We start from the raw sequence: 18,248 nt of genomic DNA on the forward strand, positions 1-18,248 counted from the left end.
CCAGTTTCAACAGACACAGGAGTGTCAGAAGGCATTTGACAGTTTGAAAACTATTAACTACGACACCAGTTTTGGTAGTTCCCAATTGTGTCGAGCAATTTAAGTTGGCCATTAACACAAGTGAATTGGGGCTGTGCTGTTACACACCCAGCAATAACGGGAGTGGAAGATTCCAGCTATGGTTGCAAAGTGACCATGGCCAGGACCTGAACATTCAAGGGCATTTGACATTTCAGAAGGGCAGGAAGAAAGGAAAAGGATGTCCGTTGGCTCTGTTAATCAAGGAAGAGATCAGTAGAGTACACTGTTGTCAATGCTTGCAGCCAAGGACTGCTCCAGTGAATTCATGGCCCTGAAAGCCAAGAGGAGTTCAGTGACCCGTCAACCAGAATGCCTTTTGGAGGCCCACCCTGATGTTCTCCACCCCCGCCACAGGAGGTCCAGAAATCTCACCACTCTGGAGAGGAGGTGGCATGGTGGTATTGTCACTGGGCTAGAAATCCAGAGACCCAGGGTAATGCTGTGGGGACCTGGGTTCTAATCCCAATATGGCAGATGGTGGAATTTGAATTCAGTAAAAAAAGTCTGAAATTAAAAATCTAATGATGACTATGAGACCATTGTCAAGTGTTGTAAAAACCCATCTGTTCACTAATGTCCTTTAGGGAAGGAAATCTGCCATCCTTACCTTGTCTGGCCTACATGTGATTCCAGATCCACAGCAATGTGGTTGACTCTTAAATTTCCTCTGAAATGGCCTAGCAAGCCACTCAGTTTCTGAAGGGCAGTTAGGGATGGGCAATAAATTCTGGCCTGGGCAGCTGTGGCCACATCCCATGGATGAATAAGTAAAAAATATGAGAAATGATCTTGGTTCAGAGGATCAAAATATAGAATCAATTTGGTTGGAAGTAAGAAATAACAAAAGAAAGAAGTCACTGATGGGAGTGGTTTATAGGCCTCCTGACAGTAGCTACACTATGGGACAGAGTATAAATCAAGAAATTACGGGAGTTTGTAAGAAAGGTATTACAATAATCGTGGGAGATTTTAATCTTCATATAGATTGAATGAATCAAATTGGCAAAGGTAGCCTGGAAGAAAGTAAGTTCATAGGATGGACTTGGAACAATTTCTTAGAACAATATGTTCCAGAACCAACCAGGAAACAGGCTATTTTAGATCTGGTAATGTGTAATGAGACAGGATTAATAAATGACCTCATATTAAAGGATCCTCTAGGTAAGAGTTATCATAAAATTATAGAATTTCACATTCAGTTTGAGGATGAGAAATTGGGGTCTGAATCTAGTGCTAGAACTTATATATAAAAGCAATTACCAGGGTATGAAGACAGAGTTAGCCAAAGTGGACTCGGAAAACAGTTTAAAAGGTAAGATGGTAGAGATGCAGTGGCTGACATTTAAAAAGATATTTAATAACTCTCAACAAAGATAGGTTCCATTGAGAAAGAAAGGCTCTTTGAGAAGGATGCACCAGCAATGGCTGACAATGCTGCAAGGATTAGCGGTAGGCCAGAACATTAGAAAAATTTTTAGAAACCATCAAAGGATGACAAAAAAGAAATCAAGAGGAAAAAATTGGATTGTGAGAGAAATCTAGTAATAGACATAAAAACAAGTAGTAAAAGCTTTTAGATAGATAAGAAAGAACATAAGAAATAAAGAGCAGGAGTAGGCCATTCGGCCCCTCAAGTCTGCCCCGCTATTCAATAAGATCATGGCTGATCTGCCTCAGGCCTCAACTCCTCTTTAGTGCCAGCCCCTCATAGCCCTCAACTCCCTGACATTTCAAAAATCTATCTGCCTCCTCTTTAAATACTTTCAGTGATCTAGCTTCCGCAACCCTCTGGGGTAGAGAATTCCAGACATTCACTACCCTCTGAGAGAAGAAATTCCTTCGCATCTCAGTTTTAAATAAGTGCCCCCTTATTAGTGGAAACATCTTCTCAGTATCTACCCTGTCAAGCCCTCACAGAATCTTGTACATTTCAATAAGGTCACCCCTCATTCTTCTAAACTCTAATGAATAAAGGCCTAACCTGTTTAGCCATTCTTGATAAGTCAACCGCTTCATCCCAGGAGTTAGTCTAGTGAATCTCTTTTGAACTGTCTCCAATGCCAGTATACCCTTTCTTAAAAATGGGGACCAAAACTGTACACAGTACTCCAGGTATGGCCTCACCAACACCCTAACAAGACTTCCCTCCTTTTAAACTCCAACCTCTAGCAATACAGGCCAAAATTCTATTTGGAAAAGAATAGTAACAGTGAATGTTGGCTCTTCAGAGGGTGAGACTGGGAAAGTAATAATAGGAAACAAAGAAATGGTAGAGATTTTGAACAAGTATTTTGTGTCTGTCTTCACGGTAGAAAGCACAAAGAGCATCCCAAGAATAGTAGAAAAGTAGGGGGAGGTGAAGGGACAGAGAAACTTAAAACAATCACAATCACTAGAGAAAAAGTACTAGGAAACTAATGGGACAAGGTCCTCTGGACCTGATGGCCTACATCCTCAGGTTTTAAAGGATGTGGCTGCAGAGATGGTGAACGCATTGGTTGCAGTATCCCAAAATTCCCTAGATTCTGGAAAAGTCCTAGCAGATTGGATAGCCGCAAATGTAATGCCACTATTCAGGAAAGTAGGAAACTATGGGCTGGATTTTCATGGAATTGGGGAGACTCCATGGTGGTGTAAAAAAGATGGCCGGGACCTGATTCTGGGATTCCAAGCCCCATTCCTAACACTCCTAATTTTCACCAGTGTGGCTTAGGGAAGTGGGCTGTAGGTACGCCCACAGTGCTGTTACGCAGGGAGTTCCAGGATACTTAACCCGACCTGGAGCCTCATACCAGGGTGAGGATGGTGCTGCAAGTGGCAATAAAGGTCACAGTGGCATTGAACCGCTATGCGTCCAGATTTTTCCAGGTGACTTATGCAACATCTCCCAGTACTCAGGAGGTGGTGGGGGAGGGAGGGTTTACTCCAGTCCATGACATGGCAAGCGCCCAGGTTCCAGGTGGTCTGCTGCATCTTCCATAATATCATCAGCATGAAGGTGCTGCTAATGTCTCCAGGAATCCGAAGGCCATCTCAGGAGGAGAAGGCAGGAAAGATGCATCCTGGACTCCTTCACAAGGAACAAGTTGTCTAAGAGGGCCTGGTCACTCTGTTTCCTGTAAGACAACTCCCCTTTGCCACCATTGAGTCACCATTCCCCACCTTTACATGCATCTGAAAGTCCCATTGTGGCATCACTTTGGCCAAGATTCTACAATAAAAGCCACCATCAAGAACCTTTCCAATAACATCTTTTATCCAACTGCACATCCACTTATTTAAATACACCTGAACTATTCACACTTGAGTATTCCCTTTGTGCCTGTCTTCCAAATGCCTTTGATTGGCCTCGTGCTCCCACTCAGTGTTGCCCCAGTGGGTGTAGCATTGCTGGTGAAAAGCTGCTGACTTTCACTACAGCACATTGACCGCAGTGGGCCTCCAGGCAATGCATCACCACCTTCTCAAGGGAAGTTAAGGATGGGCAATAAATGCTGGCCTCGCCAGTATCGTCTGCATCCCATTAATGAAAGAAAGCCTACAAAACGGTTAATGTTGCAATCAGCAGTGTCTGGCAAAATAGTTGAACACACAATCTTGGAAGTGCACTGAAAACAAAAGAAATCCTGCGGCCTGCAGTAGGAGAGATTGAATTTTCCCTTTTCTCCTTTAACTGTCTAAAATACTTCATTTTTTTCTATTGTGTCTATTCACAGAATCATAGAACCACAGAATCTTTACAGTGCAGAATTTTCTGTGCCTGCTGGTGGTGGGCGTGATAGGTGTTGGGTGTGGACAATATGGCGCGATCTGGTTCATGACGGCGGGAAGGCAGGTCGCGATTATCCACTTAGCCCGCCAATGGCGGGCCACGTTTCCCGCCAACAGTCGGCGGGGGGCTCATTGTAATACATCAGCATATCATTAAAAGGCCATCCTGCCAGGCTCTGGACCCTCACTGGATCGTCCATCCACATTGGCCGGGAAGCACGTCAATGTGTTTCACAACAGCACACAGGCAACGTGCACTTAGTGCCCTTCACTTTGGGGGAACTGAGGTAAGTGAGCAGCATTGTGTTCCACAGTTCTGCAGGGTCACCTGTTGCTCTGCAGGCTTCAGGGGCGCCAGGGAGTCGGGATGAAGTGCCACCGGGCCCGGAGGTGCGGTAGTCTTTGGGGTGGGGGTTTGCATCTGGGAACAACTGCTGCCTGGGCCCTGTAGGGGGTGGTGGTGTGTGTGTCAGCTCCACCTCTGACTTCTGAGTGGTTTGAATTGCTCCCACTACCTGGGTTCTAGACCGTAGACTTATTTGGGGGTTCTGACAAAGTGCAGCAGACAACTGGTTTGGTGCAAGAAAAAAACTGAGTTTATTGAAGTCACAAATGAATTTATAACATTAGGATTACACTGAGATTATACAGACCTACAATGTACACTTAGTTAAGAATGGGGACCACACGGCATAACGAGGGAAAATCACACTACTAACCCCCTTACCCTTGTCCCACCCCCAAAACCTAACTAAATTGAACTAGGAGAGTCAGGGATCATGCTCACCAACCCAGGGTTCCTTGACAGTTCGAAATCCAGCCAGGTAAGCCGGTTGCAGTTTTGGGGTACACTCTTTGTGTCCTCTGGGGCCTGCCGTCCCCACATGGTCCTGGTCTGTGGAATCTGCAAGGATTCTTCAGTTGAGTGGAGGGCGCGGTTGTGGGTGGTCGATCTTCATGGAGGGCTGCGGTTGCGGCCTTGTTGTCTTCGGTTGAGCCTGCCACCCCGTGCCCCTCGCCGTGATGTTGCCTGTGGGCCTGCAAACCTCCAGATCTTCTTGCTTAAACTCTGTTTCAACCATTTCAAAACTGGCCACTCTCCTGCTAGCTGATTTCTCTCTCTCTCCTTCGTAACCGACTGGTCAGTTATACTGTCTTTCGAATTTCTTATTGGAATCCAAATCAAGGATAGTTCTTTGTTTGATTTTGGTGGGCTTCCCCTGGTGATTGTTGTCTCGTTGTTTTTAATGGGCTCGCATGATGTTTATCATTGTCTTCCTGCCCCCATAACTAAGTTTGAACTGAAAGCCATTGTATGTGTGGAGTATTGATGGGTTCGCATAATTGCATTGATTGCGCCTTCCTGCCTTAGTAGTTAGTAGCGATTATTTATGCAAGATTTTGATGGGCTTTAGTTTCGTGTAACATGAAGTCTTTCTCTAGTTTGATTGTTTCAAAGGGAAGAATGCGTATTCTGTCTCCTCTCGTTGTCTGGTTTCAGGCAAAAAATACACACTGCACTCAATAAGCCCGGGCATGTCCAGTTCCAGGCTTTCATGGGCCTAGCCTCCTGTCTGCAGGGTTTTACACTTAACGTAGCAGTTTAAAAGTCCAAAAGTCATATCCTTGTTGATGATATGAAAAATGTGGGAATTTTGAGAACCCTTCACCCCGGAGGCGACTGTACTCGGGGTGAGGGAACAGGGTGGTGTCCAGGGGCAACTGTTGCCTTGACGTTGGATCCCATGCATGAGCAATCGAGGTGGAGGGCAGGGTAGGCGAGGGAAGTGGCCATGCAATAGGGACACCTGTATAAACTGACCATTCCCCTGCAACTGAGACAGTTCAGGTGCAGCCACAGTGATATGATTCGGGTTGAGCACCTAGCCTGCCCGCCCATGCAAGTAATGCGGAGGCACCAATGTGCCACCAAGCCCTCCAGACCTTACCCCGCAACACCCAGGCACAGACTGCGAGTCTGCGACTACTTTACTGGACCGTGCAGCAGTTGGAATGCACAAGTTGTACAATCTCCTCGCCAACGCTGGCCATGTAGCAGTCACTGCTGGAGGCGCTCACCGCCGCTTGCAATCTCAGCATCCCGGTTTGGACAGTGTCCCCCATGTCGCAGGCTCACAGGGCAGCCATGCAGCGCACTCATCTGTGGCCATCCGAGGGGTGACCAGCGCTCTCCAGGAAATGTTAAGGGGCCATCACACAGGGCCAGGAAAGGTGCTAAATACACCCATTCTAACCACGTCTCTCTCTCTCTTTCATGCTGCAGGAGGACCACGTCAGGGTCATGGATCCTACTGACCTAGCTGTATGGCTGATGGCCTACAGAGAGCGAAGAAGACGGAGGAGAGAGCGACTGAGGCTCCTGGCCGACCAAAGGCAGAAGCAGCAACCTCAGAAAGAAGGAGCTGCTGGGGCTGTCCCACACGCTGCCCAGGAGTGACAGCGAGCAATATTTGGTTGGCGCCTAGCAACATCCAGGGTCTATAGACGCCACCTGTTATTCCTGCAGATGACTGAGAACCAGTGTCGCTGAAGACTGCGCATGTCTAGGGATCCGATCGCTCATATCTGCCACTTACTGCAGGACTTGGCGCCAAGGAGACATGGAGGGCAACCATCCAAAGGCTTCTGCCTTTTTGTCAGCCAGGAGCCTCAGTCGCTCTCTCCTCTGTCTTCTTCACTCTCTGTAGGCTATCAGGCATACAGCTAGGTCAGTAGGATCCATGATCCTGCAGCATGAAAGAGAGAGAGAGAGAGAGGTGGTTAGAATGGGTGTACTTAGCATCCTTTCCTGGTCCTGTGTGAAAGTGACCACGGTGCTCAATTTCTAGGCTAGTGGCTCCTTTCAGGGCTCCACAGGTGGTCTCTGTGGGATCTCACAAACCGCCACCCACAAATGCATCCACGAGATCACGGATGCCATCTTATCGAGGGTGTACAACTTTGTGCATTTTGCCCGGGACCAGGACAGCCAGTGCAAGGGCCATTGGATTCGTCCAGATCTCGGGATTCCCACAGATGCAGGGTGTGATTGACTGCTACCATGGGCGCTCAAGTCTCCGTTGCTACACTCAGTGGACAACATCAAACTCACTGAACATGCAGCTGATATGCAACCATCAGAAGCACGTCCTGCAGGTGTGCGCATGGTTTCCAGGGAGTGTGCACGACGCCTACATCCTCAGTCGCTCGCAGATCCCTACAGTCTTCAGGGTCCACAGACACTGCAGGGATGGTTCCTCAGGGACAAGGGTTATTCACAGAGGCCGTGGCTGATGACACCTGTGTGGCAGCCTCAGATTGCAGCAGAGTGATGGTATAATGAAGCTCATGCTGCAGCTTGCAACTTGGTGGAACAGACCATCGGGATGCTGAAGATGTGGTTCTGGTGCCTGGACCAGTCTGGCACTGCCCTGCAATACAGTCCGCAATGGGTGTCACGCATCATCATCGTCTGCTGCGCCCTTTACAACCTGGCGCTCCAATGGGGAAACGAGCTGGCTGAGGAGGAGATGGAGGAGCTGGATATCTCCTCGGATGAGGAGGATGGCAGTGGGGATGAGGGTGAGGAAGTCCTCGGTGGTGACGATATCGGGGATGAGGCTCTTGCACTGGCTAGACAAGGCAGAGGCACTCGGGAGGCCCTCATAGCTGTCAGATTTGCGAAGGGTGATGGCGAAATGCAGTGAGCTGTCCCCATAGATCCTCACATTGCAGTTGTGAACGTTTGACTCCAGTCTACTTTATGGCAGCACCAAAAGCCCCTGTGAGAATACTCCTGTCATGGAGAAGCAATGGAGGCCCTAATAGTCACTCACTCTCAGGAGGATGATGACAACATGCAGCGAGGACACTCCATGAACCTTCACATAGCCTCTGTGAATGTCTGACTCTTGTCTGGCCGAGGGCAGCTCGCTTGCGCTCCATGATCGGGGCCATGTCTGAGACGCAGCCATGCAACTTTAGACCCATCTGATGCTGTGTCCGCCTTCACCCCTGAGCCCTTCAGGAGCTAGTGCACAGTATCACTGGTCGCAGGCGCTTGTCTGATGGGGGCCAGCCCAACCTTAAATGTCCTGAGAGCACACAGAGAGAATGAGAGAACTCTGTGGTGCCTGTCCACTACATTCTGGCTGCAATGACCAGCATCGGCAAGGTGCAGGCATCAGTAATGTGTCCAGGGAATGTGAAGCCGGACCATCACTGTGGTCTGAAGGCTGCACAGAGCACAGGGAAGAGGCCCTGGACAGAGACACCTGCTTTTTTATCTTGTACAGAAAGATTTCACATCTGAGTGACATGAACACTGCTCATCAGAACCAGGAGCCATAGGCAGGGAGACATTCTTGGGAGTTAATTGACAACAGTGAGCAGTATGTACAAGTGACCAACACCCATGCCCAGGCTGTGCAACTACTTTTCCTTAACTGCCCTAACCTTGCCGCCATGTCTTCGTGCTCCCTAGACATCCACAGCGGAGGTAGAGGCAGACTGCTGACTGGGATGCCCTGTCTGTGGTGACTTTGGTGGGCATCCTCTGGAGGGCTGAGACTTGGAGGGCCCCGGCCTGCTTTCGGGGTCCTGCTGTGTGACCGTGGCACCCTCCTCGACCTGTGATACTGGAGCTGCGAAGTTCACAGGAAGAGGGGATTCGGATGGGCTGGACAGTCCCAGAGTCACCTGGATAGATTAATCAGGGGTGTGCACATGCTTATCCTCCTCCCTATGGGTGCCCGAGGGCCCCTGGCTGACTCCATGAAGGGAAGGGGTAGCTGGAGTGAGATCGAGCTGCCTGGCACCCCTCTCGCGTACAGACTGTTGGAGGTCACCTATGGCATCAGTGATGGAGTTTAACCCGTGCAGCAGTGCAGGAGTGACGTCCTGGACCAAGGTCTTCATTGCGGCCATCATCTTGCCAGTGTTGACCTTGGTGCATTGCAATGCTAGGGCTATCACCTCAGCCTGAATCTCAGCCTGAAGACTCCTCCATCGTGCCTTGCAATCTGAGGAGTGCAGTGGACATCCCTTCTTGATGTTCCCTAGCATGCCTTTGCAGCTCCAGCAACTGTGACATGGCTGAGTCCAGAGGTTCATCATCTGACTCAGACTGAACAAGTTCCTGGCCTCCAGCAGCTCTCAGAATGCCAGAGACCTGGGAAGTCACTGCCGCCTGCTATGGATCAAATTGTGCATTGTGCTCACCAGTATGTGATCTCGTGCCTATTCTAGAGCTAGGTCTGACTGAGATGTGTGTCTATGCGCTGCTGAAGGGTATGGGTGAGTGCTGTGACAGAACTTGTAGGGGGGATGCATTCCAGTTCCCCTTCGCATGCCACTTCCGAACTGGCTTGGAGGCCCTGGGCCATGGACTCCATTGGCTCTTGGAGTGATGGGCCTGCAGAAGCAAGGGGAGATAATTAGTACATGGCAGTGGCCTGTGAAAGAGGACACATCACTCACAGCATGGTTGTCTGATGGATGTTGCACTGCTGGATCCTCACTTGGTAGAGCAGCGCCGATCTCACCGTCAGCACAGGACAGGTCCTGAGCATCGCCGGCTAGCTGGATGGCTCTGTTCTCAAACTCCATAAGGACCTTGAACTCCCGTATTCCTCCTCCGGTCTGCAACCTTTCTGAATTGTTGTGTGCCAGTTTGTCCTGCATGGATAGAGATGGGGAAAGTGAATCAGGATGCCTGCCAGGCCAGATGATAAATGTGCCTGGCCTGTGTGGGTGGAATGGTCCCATGGACGGGCTGAGGACAACGCAGGTGTGTGTGAGAGTGAATGGTGATGTCCCTTGAACTGGCAGTGAGTGAGGGCCCTGTGGATGTGTGCTGGGTTTGTGAGTGCGTGAGTTGGGAGTGATGAAAAGAGTGACTTACCCTGGTGGAACAGAAAAGATCATTCATCCTCTTGCGGCACTTGGTGGCTGTCCTCTTCTGAAGGGCATTTGTGCTGACCACAGCTTCCACCGTCTCCCAAGCTGGATTGGTGATGTTGCTGCCCTTCCTGCGGCCAGAGCGGGGGTACAGGACATCCAGTTGGGCCTCCACTGCATCGAGCCGTCGCTTGAAGGACCCGTCGTTGAAACGGGGCGCTGCAGCCTTTTTTCCTTTGCTGGCCATGTCTCCTGGGCAGCGGTGGTGAGCTAGTGGCGATGAGCACTGTGCTGGTGGCTGCCTTTTAAACATGGCGGCCGGCGTGATGCAACAATGGGGTGATCGCGGGAGGGCAAATGAGAGCCCGCCCACCATGGAAGCGTGTTTTCCAGGGATGCATAACTAATGAGGTGGGTTTGGGGCAATATGGCATGAAAACCGGCATCGCCATCAGCGGGTAAGAAGCCATTTTGCCCGCCCACTATCATACTTAGTGCAAATCTGGGAAAATCTGCGCATTGAGTCAGCATTGGCTCTCTGAAAGAGCATTCTACCTAATCCCACTCCCCTGACTTATCCCCGTAACTTTGCACATTCTTTCTTTTCAGATCGAAATACAATTCCCTTTTGAATACAGCAATCGAACCTGCCTCCACCACCCTCTCAGGCAGTTCATTCCAGACTCACCTCACACCTCTCTGCATTGAACTTCATCTGCCCAATCCACCAACATGCTTATGCCCTTTTGAAGTTCAAGACTATCCTCATTACAGTTGACAATGTTTCCCATCTTTGTGTCATCGGCAAATTTTGAAATCATGCCCTGAACATCACAGTCTAGGTCATTAATATATATCAGGAAAAGCAAGGGTCCCAACACTGACCCCTGGGGAACTCCACAACAAACCTTCCTCCAATCTGAAAAACAACCATTAACCACTACAGTTTGTTTCCTGTTACTTAGCCAATTTCTTATCCAAATGTCTACTTTTCCTTTTATTCCATGAGCTAGAATTTTTTTCACAAGTCTGTTGTGTGGCGCCATATCAAATGCCTTTTGAAAATCCATAAACACCACATCAATTGTGTTTCCCTTATCAACCTTCTCTGTTACCTCCTCAAAAAACTCCAGAAAGTTAGTTAAATATTATTTTCCCTTACTGAATCATGCTGGCTTTCCTTAATTATCCCACATTTGTCTAAATGACTATTGATTTTAGCCCAAACTATAGTTTCCAGAAGTTTCCCTACCACTGAGATCAAACTGACTGGCCTGTAGGTGCCAACTTTATCCTTGCACCGCTTTTTGAACAAGGATGTAACACTTGCAATTCTCCAGTCCTTTGGCACCTCCCCTGTATCTAAGGAAGACTGAAGATTATCACTAGCCACTCTCACTTCCCTTAGTACCCTTGGATACATCTCATCCCTGATACCTTATCTATTTCAAGTAAAGATAGCCTTTCAAACATCTCTTCCTTCTCAATTGTAAATTCTTCTAGTGTACCAGTTACCTCCTCTTTCACCTTGGCCTGGGTAGCATTTTCTTCCTTTGTAAAGAAAGGTGCAAAACACTCGTTTAATACGTCCGCTATTTCTACTTCATCCACGTGCAACTCCCCTCTTTAAACCCTAATCGGCCCTACTCTTTCTTTGACTGCCTTTTTTATTATTTTTATGTTTAGATAAGACCTTGGGATTCCCTTTTATATTAGCTGCTGGCTCTTTTCATGCTCTCTCCTTGTTTTTCTGATTATTTTTTTCACTTCCCCTCTGGTCCTCCTGTATTCAGCCATTGTATTTTCTTTTTGACATCAATCGTACGTGCACTTCTTCCTTTTCATTTTCACCTCTATCTCTCTTGCCATCCGCGGCACTTGGGATTTATTTGTCCTACCTTTTCTCTTCAAAGGAACACATATTGACATTGCCTACAGCACTTTTTTTTTTGAAGGTGGCCCATTGTTCAGCCACCGTCTTTTCTGCCAACATTTGATTCCAATTCACTTGACTCAGATGGCATTCTCATCCCATTGAAGTTGGCTTTCCCCCAATTAATTATCCCTGCTCTGGATTGTTCCTTGTATTTTTTCATGACCAACCTAAACCTTATGATACAATAGTCACTGTCCCCTAAATGCTCTCCCAATGATATCTGATCCACTTGGGCCAATTCATTCCCCAGAACCAGGTCAACAGTGCGTGCCCTCTCATTGGACAAAAAACATTCAGCTGCAGAAAATTATCTTGAACACATTCCAGGAGCTCACATCCCTCTTGTCCTTTTGCAGTATTCCTATCCCAGTCTATATTTGGATAATTGAAATCTCCTATTATAATTACTCTATAATTCTTGCACTTCTCTGTAATTTCTTTGCAAACTTGCTTCTCTACATCCCTTCCACTAGTTGGCGGTCTATATGCTACACAAATCAATGTTATTGTACCTTTTTCATTCCTTACCACTAGCCAGAGAGATTCGTCCTTGACTGCTCTGGAACATCCTCTCTCCAATACTGTAATGCTATCTTTAATCAATATTGCCACTCCGCCACCTCTTCTTTCTTTCATGTCTCTCCTAAACACCTTGTACCCAGGAATATTTAACATCCAGTCCTGCTCTTCTTTGAGCCAGGTCTTTGTTATAGCAATAATATCATAATTCCATTTGTCAACCTGTGCCTGTAGTTCGCCAATCTTACTAACCACACTCTGTGCATCCACACACATACACATGAACCCTGATTTAGGCTTTTTTACTTCCCCCCCTTACTCTGACCCCATCTAATGACATTATTGCCTACTGTAATTCTATCAAACTCTACAAGTACCCCATCTACCTTGATACTACTCTTTGCTACATCCTCCTTATTGAGTTAATACCTCTCTATTAGACATGAAAGAAATTAAAACTGTATACTTCACTCCTTTTTGCTATTTTCAAAATGGACTTTTGCTGGACCACAAGATGGCTGCTAGATGTCACCTGAGCACAAGACTGGCCACAGTTTCTGGAAAGTTCCAGCAGCAGTTACAAGAGCAAAACAAATATCTCTTTCAGCCTGTGGAATCTCATACCTCAGTGTACAGACCCCTTGTAATCAATGAAAGTAAAGGAAGTGCAGACGAACTGTCTCCCCAACCTAAGCTATCACAAAAGAGAGAGATCAAGACTCGTTATACCTGAAGAGCTGCTAATAGCTACCTCGTCCCTCTCCTAAGAGGGAACAATGGATTCTGGCCGGAAGCACACAAACTGATTGTTTAGCTGCAATCAAACCATTAATGGGCCACATCACATGACCCAGGCCTCTGGCCTTTGGACGGTTTAAAATTGCATCTTTGGCCTCACAATGAATCTGCTGTTTAACATCCAAAATGTGAACACCAAGGAGCAGGACTCCAGGCTGGGCAACAGCCTGTTCCTTGAAGCTTGTCCCTGCTGGAGGATTTCCCACCATCCCCAGCAGAACTGTCCCAGTCTGTGCGTGCCAACTTCATCTTGCGGTATCAGCATAAACTTTAAAGAGAACTCTGCAACTCCGGTCTTCAGCCAGCTGAACTTGAGCTCCTACATGAAAGAATTCATCACTGGGCTCTGACTCTGGACTCTGATAATCATGTGAACTAGTGTCTGTGGTTCTTTTACTGTTACTATTCATAGTTGTAAAACTTCCTTTTTATTCTATCCCCTTTACCGTGAGTGTATAGTGTAGTTGGACATTGTGAACAATCCTCCCCTGGGTTTGAATGTGAATAAACTAACCTTCTGAATTAATCATGATGTGAGTTTGCTGCCAGTTATTAGTAAATTGGATCACACAAACTGAGGGTTTGGAGAAACACACCACAGCCTACTAAAAACAACTCAAAAACACCTTCTGCTTATGGAGAGTTGGTGAGGTGATAAAGAAGCTTAGTTTTCCTTTCTCTCTCCTGTCAGTAACAGTTCAAATGAAAATAACAGAACATGAGAAGACAGGATTCATGGTGGTACTAGCCTATATGGCCAACCAAACAAAGTTAAAGTCTATAGAAATGTTCAAACATAAAATCATGCTGAACACATCAAGTTCCATGCAGGAGTTTTTGTGCATGTTCACGACACATGTTCGATGGAAGACAATGGAATGAAGCTATGGATCGATAATGTGTGGAATAGGTTTCCCAGTGGGAAGGACTATATGGAATATAGCTTATCAGGGTGGGTCTTGTTCAGATCTCATATATAATGGGATCAAGAGGTGCTGCAAAGAAATAACACCCACACTGCAGTTATACCAGGGGTTCTAACGGCCGTAGTTCAATCTTTGGATGCCTCAATAAGCCATTCAAGGATCATGTTCGTGCCAAATGGAATAGGGGAATGGTCGATGGAGAAAACCTCCAGAAAGAGTGGAAATATGTGCGCTGCCTCACTTGATACATTGTGTGCTTTTGTTATCAAATCATGGGATGACGTTCGTGCACCAAATGTCACCAGATCATTCAAAAAATGTGGAATATCCAATTCAGTGGATGGAGAGGAAGAAGATATGTCTTAGAGGGGTGATTCTGAATGTGAAAGCATCACATCTGATCCAAAGTGGGATCCTTACGAAGATGACGTATCCAAAGTGACTCAGAATGAACTCGATGAATTCTTTGTGTTGACTGTCAAAGACAATGAATTTGACAGTTTTAAAATGCTTTGCTTTGATTGTTTAATTCATTCAATAAATCGTACCACAATAATTCAATATGAATTACCAGCATTATGTATTTTTCACATTTCAAAATTGCAACCACCCATGACCACATCCCCACTCACACCAATACCCAAACCAATACCCACACCAATACCCGCACCAATACCCACACCAATACTCACACCAACACCCACACCAATACCCACACCAATACCCACACCGACACCCACATCCAGACCAGCACCCACACCGACACCCACACCCATATCCAAACTGACACCCACACTGACATCCACACCCACATCCACATCCACATCCACACCCACACCGATACCCACATCCACACCCACCTCCAGATCGACACCCATATCGACACCCACACTCACACCCACACCAACACTCACACCCACACCGACACCCACAACTACACCCACATCCACACCTACACTCGCACCCACACTCATACCCACACCCAAACTCACACCAACAACCACACCAACAACCACACCCATACCCACACCCACACACACTCATAACCAGACCTACACAAACATCCACACCCACAACAAACCCACATTGAAATCCACACCCAGACCCACATCTACTCCCAGAACAACACCCACATCCATATCCACACCCACATCCACACGCACATTCACACCCACATCCATATCCACAAGCACACCCACACCCAGACACATATCCAGGCCCACATCCACACCCACACCCACACCAACACCCACACAGGAACCCACAGACAGACCCATACCCACACCCAGACGCATTCCCACACCCAGACACACATCCACACCCACACCTAGAAACACACCCACATCCACACCCACACTGACACCCACACCGACATCCACAGCCACACCCACAGCCACACCCACAGCCACACCCAAACCCACACCGGACTGCAGCGGTTCAAGAAGGCAGCTCACCACCACCTTCTCAAGGGCAACAAGGAATGGGCAATAAATGCTGGCCCAGCCAGCGAAGCCCACATCCCGTGAATGAATAAAGGAAAACCCACACCGACACGTATGCCACACCCACACCCACACCGATGCCCACACCCACACTGACACGCATACCGCACCCACACCCACACCAATAACCACCCACACTCACACCTACACTCACACCTACACTCACACCCACACTCACAACTACACTCACACCCACACTCACACCCACAACCACACCTACACTCACACCTACACTCACACTCACACCTATACCCACACCCACACTCACATCCACAACCACACCCATACTCACACCTACACTCACACCCACACCCGCATTGACATGCACATGCGCACATGAGTAATCACATTGTGTGCTTGGATTATAAGCCGACCCCATTTTTGGAAGGAGTTTGGAGGCTTCAAAGGTTTATTTAAATACCATGATCTATGGTAGTCATTACTCACCTACTGTTTACCAAGACTGACCCCAACAGGTACAGAACACTTGAAAAGCCAATTTTAGGCTCTGGTTGTCCCACCACCTTTTAATTTTGTAATATTTCTGGATTCTGCATTCTGGATTCTAGTTTGAGAAATTTTAAAACTCTACTAAGAAATACAAGATTTAACCTCTGCTATATCTTATATTGATACAGCAATGACACTAAACACATAAGTACATGAATCTCCATATTTGTATTTTGGCAGCCCACTAGCTTCTTCATTAGTTTTTCACGATTGCACACATTCTCATGCAGATGCACAGGGCCTTTTTAGGGATGAGTTCACTAATTACCTTCCATAAGTTGGGCTCAACCCAACCCGGTGGGAAAAGCAAAAAAACAAACAGGTGACAACTGTTCTTTCCAACTGTTAACAGGAGTCAGCCTTTGTCAACTGGGAAATGCAGCTGCCCAGTAACTGAGATCAACTGTTTTTCAACTGGCCCCAGACACGCCTGGCAGCTGTGTCAACCATTCTGGTTAAACTGTTTTTTCCCTTCCTCTCAGAGAAATCAGTGAAGAAAATAATTCTAAAATTATTTTATTTTAAAAAATTTATCAGTCATGGGGGATGTAGTTCCAAATAAAAATGGAAAACTTTAAAAATACTTAGCAGATCTGGCACCAGCTTTGGAATTCTCTACCTCAGAGAGCTGTGGAAGCTCAATCATTGAGTATGTTCAAGACAGAAATCGATAGATTTTTGGAGACCAATGACCTCAAGGGATATGGAGATAGCGCGGGAAAGTGGCGCTGAGGTAGATAATCAGCCATGATCTAATTGAATGGCAGGGAATACTTGATGGGCCGAACAGCCTACTCCTGTTCTGATGTTCCTATGTTGCTCTCTGGAAGAGAGGAACAAAGTTAATGAGCAGGATATTCTCATGGGCTTCAGGACCCGGACATGAGGACCAAATGAGGTTCCCGAGCCCAAATATGCTGGGAGCCAGACCAACAGAGCTATTTTCCTGGAGGCAACCTCCTAATTGGCTTTGTTTGTGCTTCCTGACCTAATAAGGTGAGATGGGTGGACTGTAATGGAGGCACCCTCAGAGGTGTAAAAATAAATAATTATTTTAGAGAATGGAAGGCCCTCGGATCGGTGAGGTTACCCCTCTGCTTGGTTCGTTGGGACTAGGGGGATGGCCTTAGCTGCTTGTCATCCCCTTTTTGTGGCATGAAGCCTGTGGTGCTGATAGACCCCCAACCTGCTGCAGGAAAGCTGTGTCCTTTATGCTGGTGGCCCCAGAATGCAGCGGGGAGCCTCAAGTCTGGAAAATGCCTCCTATTTGGAGCCTTAATTATGTAAATTTTCAGTCTGCCTCCATGGTGCCAGCTGCTGAACTGCATTCCTGCCCTCCCGGGTAACTTTCCTGGTGGTTGGATTGCAGAGCCTTTCCGACATGGCTCCATCTTATATTTCCACCCATTCCCACCTCCAAACCCACTACCATGGGACTGGGAAAATTCTGCCCAATATTTCAGGTTGATGACCTTCACCATTGACCTGAATTGTTAACTCTGTTTCTCTCTCCACAGATGCTGTTGAGTCCTTTCAGTATTTCCTGTTTTTATTTTTGATTTCCAGCATCTGAAGGATTTTGCTTTTCTACAGCTGTATTCCTAATCTGGAGAACTAGATGTGTCTTTCATACCTTCCCCCATGCAAATAATTTATATTCCAACAGTCACGAAGCACAATTTGAAAATGATTGCAATATGGACAAACTAGAAATCTGTAGTATAAAGGTAATGTTAAATATGTAAATGTATAATCTATGTCATAAGTGACACAAGGTCACTTGACAACAGAGCATGGAGAGAGATTTACTAGAGATGCAGAGTTTACTCTCAGCATTGCCTCCAGAATTGTCTAAGTCCACACCCATGACTACCACAAGCCCCACAACAACAATAACAGACAGTGACAGCAGTAAAATATGACGAAAGAAAAATCAAGTGAAGAGCCCAGCAACTGGAAGAAACAGCAAGAGAAACAACTGCAGGACAAGGACAGTGTGGGAAAATCATCAAACATACTTCAGAGAAGTCAACAGTAAAAGGAAGACGTGGAAAAAATCCTACCTTTACCTGAGTGCTTTGACTATGTGGGAGGTCTGGATCAATGTGAGAAGTGGCAGAACTGGCATTGCAGGTTTACCAGGTACAGAATAATATTAGGGCTAGCAGGAAAGACTAGCAAGGAGCAGATCAGTACCTTACTCTATGTTAAAGGCAGTAGTGTAGATGATGTAATGGTCAGAGAGGGCATAAACAATGACACAGTGACATATGAAGAAGTTATCAAAGCCTTTGATACTTAATTTAG

This window comes from Cetorhinus maximus, chromosome 14 (assembly GCF_964194155.1).
Source record: "Cetorhinus maximus chromosome 14, sCetMax3.hap1.1, whole genome shotgun sequence".
Lineage (NCBI taxonomy): Eukaryota > Metazoa > Chordata > Chondrichthyes > Lamniformes > Cetorhinidae > Cetorhinus > Cetorhinus maximus.